This window comes from Notolepis coatsorum (genome assembly GCF_963971535.1).
Source record: "Notolepis coatsorum genome assembly, chromosome: 17".
NCBI lineage: Eukaryota > Metazoa > Chordata > Actinopteri > Aulopiformes > Paralepididae > Notolepis > Notolepis coatsorum.
Genome location: NC_140181.1, coordinates 70,512,290 through 70,519,372, shown reverse-complemented (window position 1 = coordinate 70,519,372; position 7,083 = coordinate 70,512,290).

The window sequence follows — 7,083 nt, the reverse complement described above, 5'->3', positions numbered from 1 at the left end:
GTTCATCCCTGTATGTCATTAATTAAATCTGGTGTGCCCCTTTACTACCCTTGTCATCAAAGGTGCAAAGCTCTGTGTATTTATTTATGTAATGTTGTGAGGTAAATACATTGTTAAACCAACACGAGCTACAGTCACTTCCCCCGTGTAGCCGTTTCTTCACATCTTGACTGCTTATTTAATTCTGCCTGCAGCGTCTCAAACCAGGGCTGGTTTGTCTCCGACGCCCCGCTACATTCGACTACCGGACTCTTAACAATACACACACACATTCGAAACAGTACTCCATGTCTGATTACCATGGGAACCAGAAAATCCAGTCGCCGGGGCCCAAAACAAGCCTGTAGCTGATGAAGACAAATGTGCAAACACATGTTGGCAGAATTGCTTTTTGGATGAGCGTGATCGGCTACGCTCAGGAAGGCGGAACCAGGAGTTGTGATTTATAGTTTTGTCTTGTCCCCGGACCACTACTGTCTGCCACCTCCTACTACTGTAATTACCATGTATGTCTATTAGAATAGTCCTCCTGGCCACAATGCATCACTTCAGCCAAGAGGAGAGGAGAGGAGAGGAGATTGGAGGTCGGAAATATCACTTCCCGGCGATAGACTTGTTATTCAAACAGTGTCCTCCGCAATAAGATGATAGAGAGGGAGAGGGGGAGAGCAAAAAGACACTGCAGACGATATGATAAAGGTCAAAAAGAACCATAGTCAAAGGTTGGAGGATGGAGGGATAAATACAAAAACAACAGAAGATACGGTTCTATTGTGTGTGTCTTTTCTTTGATATAATAAACAAACAAATATTATTCGACATGGCTATACCTATGATACACTATGTCAAAATTACCTATGATCATTAGCTTTGCCCTGCCACCATTTTGGGGGGGATATGATTGCAACAATAAAATGGGTCACTGCGTTATGTGCGTCTGATGTAGTTTGAAAAGTCAAATAAATTCAAAGATATTACCAGTATATGACATATATACCGCTTTTCTGGACGGATCCGCTTCATCTGGATGTGCTGCTCTTCAGTTTGTCTATGCCTTGGGCTTTTTAGCATCCTAGTAGGCACACTGACCCCTGTTGCCAATCCCATGAAAATTCATATCTTCCCACTGTGTAAAGATTGACTCAATCGATATCTTGATGTGCCTTGACAGATAAAACATTGATACCTCCCCCTCTTTCATTTTCTGAGGTAGATCCTTCCCCCCTTTCTCCCCCCTGAACCAATTTGTAGCAGGTTTGCGCTCCACAGCTTGCAGACGTGATTTGCAGTGCATGTTTTGACGGCCAATATTGCTGTTGGATAGTAACCACAAGCAACAAGAAGTTAGTTCAAGATTCAAGATTCAAGAGGTTTATTTGTCACATACATACCGGGCATACAGTGAAATGCGGGTGGCCATGCCCGCTTTGATTGTGCAATAATACTAAATAATAAAATAGACATAATAAACTGGTAATAAAATAGACATAAAATAGGCATGATAAAATAGACATGCTAAAGTCCTGAGATTAGCTACGGATTAAGGCACTGGGTCCTATGTACACTACTATACAATATACAGTTTTTACTCTATATCCACTGGGGTGTCACGAAGAGCGCTATATAAATCCAATCCATTATTATTATTATTATTATTATTATTATTATTATTATTATTATTATTATTATTATTATTATTATTATTATTATTATTATTATTATCACACCTAACTATTGTCCTACTAATCGTCATGTCCTACTACCATGTAATCATACTAGTAATGATTATTACCATACAGTATATAGTGTGTGTGTATATATGTATATTTAGTGCCTGTCAAAGGTTTGGACACAATTTCTCATACTGTGTATATATATATATATATATATATATATATATATATATATATATATATATATATATATATATATATATATATATATATATATATATATAATTAAAGATTGCAAAGCTCATTCCATTGTGCATGATGCTCTGACTCACTGGGGCGCTGGACTCGGGGTCCTCATAGGGTGGGGACTGTAGGGGTCGGGACGGGGGTGGATGGGGGCTCGGGATATTTCACTCTGGTCAATGGAATTATTATGGAATTATTATTGTTGAAGTACTGTCCTGTGATGTCTTGTGTATTATTAGTATTACTGTATTGTGTTGTCTCTTGTTATATGTGGAAAATGTAAAAAATGTGATCACAAAAAAAGCTCATTCCATAGACCACCAAAACTCACCAAAACAGAGAATTCACGACAGATTGATTGATTGATTGATTGAAAAGTTTATTAACAGATTGCAGAATGGGTACAGTACAGTACAGCTCAATACATACAATTGTTAAGGGGATGCAGACCAGAGAAAGACCTTCGTCTTGTTTACATCAGGGTCCCCCATTTTCAATTCATCATAACATATATGACACACATGAATGACTGCGGTTAAACAGCGGGAGAGGTGGTGCCGGAGACTGTGATATCATAGCTCATTAGAGGAAGAACAGTGGCCTCAATTGATCTCCATGACCATGAGCTCAAGTGGTTCAGGCTGAATTTGTGAGGCATTGATTTCTAATGGCTTATTAAAGGTATGAGTAGCTTACTATACAGAGAGCCGTGAAAGCAGGCTTACCAGGAAATAGAAGTATCGATTGGGTCAAGGAGCCGAGGGTTGCATTACAGATTTCACCAGGGAAAGAGGATTTCAGATAAAAACAATGTTGACTGAAAGGTAGCAATATGTTTGATGAGTCATACAACCATGTCCTAAACATATGGTAGAGGCTGTTGATTTAGCTTCTGCTCTTGTTTTTACTTGTTTTACTTGTTTGCAACTCACATTAACCCTTTCACTACCACACTACCAAAGGGTTAACCCTTTCACTGTGACAATACAGAAGGTTAACCCTTTCACTGCCACACGACAAAGGGTCAACCCTTTCACAGCCACACTACAGAAGGTTAACCCTTTCACTACCACACTACAGACGGTCCGTCTGTAGTCTGGTAGTGAAAAGTTAACCTTCTGTAGTGTGGTTGTGAAAGGGTTAACAAATGTTTTGTTTTGTCTTGCCTTCATATATCTTGTTTTATTTACTGCCGCTTCATTTATATATTCATAGTTTTATTATTGTCTGTCTTGCTTATTTGGGTGAGGTGAGATACTTTTATGAACCTCTAAGTGAACTTTTTTTTTTAAAGTCTCATCTGCATGATTTGTTTCATTTGTTGCATTGTTACTTTTTTGTTGCTGCTCCATTGTGCAAATAAATAAATCTTCTCACTAAAATTCAGACTACTACTGCTAGACTACTAGTACATTCAGAACTTTGTAATGAAACTCAAAGTATTAAGAAGAGCTATTGATTTACACGCACTCATATACACAAGGATAAGGTATACACGTCAGGGGCACACATACATGCACATACTCATGTATAGGAAATAGACATACATACACCTACATATACACATAGTTGAGATATAGGCTTTCACTGACACATAGGGGGATACACAAGTATATAGGAGACACACACATACGTAGCTGAAACGTAAAAAAAAAAAGATGCAGCACATACCTGCTCGCAGGTAGATCGGTCTACATGTAACGTATGACGTATATATATATATATATATCAGGGATGTATATGCACAATGTATAGTATGTTTTTTTTTTTTTTTTTGTAAGTGCTTCTTTAATTTCCATGTCAGTTATTAGTGTATTTGTATGAGTCTCTTGCATGTTTTGTATGTTGTCACAAAAATGAAAAAGGCGAATCTTGGATGTTGCATATTATGCTGTGAAAAGGTATACTGTAAATAATGGAAAGATTTGTGCAAAAATATCAACAAAAAAAAAAAAAAAAAAAAGCTATTGATTGATTGATTGGAAATTTTATTAACAGATTGCAGAATGGGTACAGTACAGTACAGCTCAATACAATTGTTAAGGGGATGCAGACCAGAGAAAGACTTTTGTCTTGTTTACATCAGGGTCCCCCATTTTCAATTCATCATAACATATATGACATACATACAGATAGACAGTACTGCTACATCTATACATTTATGACATACCAGATTTGCAAATACAGTACTGTTTGTGATACAAAAAGAGTCCAGAAAAGAAAGTATATACATTTGACGTAGAAACTGTACATTGGAGTAGGTTGGTTAGGTGGGGTGGGGTTGGGGGGGTGGGGGGGGACTGTACATTGGAGGTGGTTGGGTGGGTGGGGTGGGGGGGGCTATACTCCTCTGGGCTTTCTTATTATTGATTGTGCCTAAAAACGAATACAACTTTTGTTCTGTAAAGTAATTCAGAACTGTAATTGTTCTGTTCAGAGGCGGTCAGGTGGCGTAACGGAGATTGCATTCGTCACCAAACCCCGGAGCGGCTAGATTCGCCTGTTCGAATCCAGCTCACAGCTCCGGGGTTGTCACCAGCTTGGCTGGCCGTTCACACTAATACAATTGGCAGTATTAGAGGGTGGGAGAAGCTGGCGGGGTGGGTCCGGGTTGTTGTAAACAGCGACTCCTACAGTTCGGTCGGGGCGCCTGCTAAGCGCGGATAGGACTTGAGTGGGATAGTGTGATCCTTCCACACGCTACGGCGCTACGCCCTCTCAATGAGAATCCGCGCTGCCAGGTGAAAAGAAGCGGTTGATTGGCTGGACGTGTGTCGGAGGAAGCACGTGATAGCCTCCAGTCTCCCAGACCGACTGTGGGGGGTATTGGGAATTGGCATAACGACTAACATTGGGATGGGAGAAAATCGGAGGAAAATGGAGGGGGAAAAAAGATAAAAAAAAAAAAAAAAAATTTAATTGTTCTATAATGTACCTTAGAAGGTGGGGAAAGGCGGAGTATATGAGAAAGACCTATGGCTCTGACCATAGATATATATAGAACACTAGATAGCTTACCCGCGCTGCCGGCCAATGGAGAGCGACGTCGTCGTAGGGCCGCCATCTTGCTCGAGTCAGCCTTGAGTGAGGGTGAGTGATCTGCACAGACAAAAATACTCATAACTCGCTGAAATATTGACGGATTTACAAACGGGTTGGTTTGCTATAAACATCAAAGATGTAGTTATGATACTGCATACAGTCAAAGCTTACCAAAAGCACGAGCAGTGAACTCCAAGCCCACGTGACTGAACTCAAACTAGAAAGAAACTCCATGATAAAAACTGCAAAAAAAATTTTCATCAATGACAAAACCGAGGAAAACAAAAATAAACCACGCAAACTTTGGAAATTACTCAATAATCAACTAGGCTGCAGTAAAAACTTAAAACCAGATTCTCAAACATAAACATAAAGACGGACAACACGCTCATCACAGACAAACTGGATGTAGCCAATTACTTAAACACTTTCTTCACAAACATAGCCACAACACTGGTAAACAAACTACCCTCCCACTCAGGGCAGTATGGGGTAGAACACATAGTAGCATACTACAATCAATCAATCAATCAATCAATCAATAAAAATGTTTTTTTTTAAAGAAGTTTTTTTTACAAACCGCTTGAATCATAGCCACGTTAATAATGCTTGTAATAAACCAAACCGTTTGTAAATCCGTCAATATTTCAGCGAGTTATGAGTATTTCTGTCTGTGCAGCTCACTCACTCTCACTCAAGGCTGACTCGAGCAAGATGGCGGCAGTTCAGTGACGCTGGTGACTCCGCCTTAAGCTATCTAGTGTTCTATATATATCTATGGCTCTGACAGCTCTAAACATCTCTATATTACATATTATACAACGGCATGCAAATTTCTCGATTCTGATTGGCTGAAACAGTCCATTTACACGTATGTATCTGTCACAATCCACGCTCCTGGTCCCAGGACCCGCCCACAACCGAATCACATCACTCCGCCGTGCGGATTTTTCGAAAAAACAAGATGGCGGACAATAATCTTTAACAAATGGATATGTTGATAGCGTCATAACGACTAAATATAAAGCGATTCTGTCACGGCGAATGTCTTAGTCCTTTAAACAATGTTGGATGATGTAATTGATGGGTCATGAGTCATTGTAGAACAAAAGAAAAATCGCGGATTGATTGATTGATTATTTGCAATTTCTTTTTACATTTTTTCTTCCTTCCCCCTGACTGCAGAGCTCACTCTCACACTGTCTGGCACACCCACCCACCCACACACACACACACACACACACACACACACACACACACACACACATACACATTCACATACACACACACACACACACACACTGACACACACACACACACACACACACACACTCCTGTCTGCAACGGCGGAGGAGAGTCAGACTGAGAGAGAGCTGGGTGTTGCGCTGTTTTAAGTGAGCATGGCCTATTGAATTGATTGATTGGTTGATTGATAATTTTATTACTGTACGCCTGGTTTCCAACTGGTTAAGTTTAGGCCCTCTAAAGTAGGTTTAAAAAAATAAATAAAAAAATAGGGCGAAGAAAACTTTTTTTTTTTCCTATAGTATAGGGCAAAGAAAACTTTTTAATTTGTTTTACCTACTTTCTATAGAAGCATCTAAGAATGAAGTTCTATAGAAAGTAGGTCTGCATACCCTTAACAATTGTGTGTATTGAGCCGTACTGTATTGTACCCATTCTGCATCTGGTAATAAAATGTTCAATCAATCATTCCAATAACACACAGTTGGATGTGTTAGTTTGTTGGATCCGTTGGATGCACTTCCGAGCTGCTTCCACATGGAGGCAACTTGTCTTTTTTGTTGTTGTGGGAACAACTTTTTCTGGCGGATGGTTTTTTCAATAAATCTTCGATTAGTGTGTGTTTATTGTATAGCAATAAGGTTGGATGAATGTGGCAGTTGTATAAAAGCATTACATCACGCGCAGGAGTGGTTTGTGAACAATAAACCATGCCTAGGGGTGGTCGTTAGACCCCCCTAGGCATGGTTTATTGTTCACAAATCACGACTGCAAGTGGTGTAATGCTTTTATACAACTGCCACATTTCACAACATGTCATATATGAAGCACATTCAGTCACAGACTCATACCCCCCCAGACACTCAACTAACCGCCT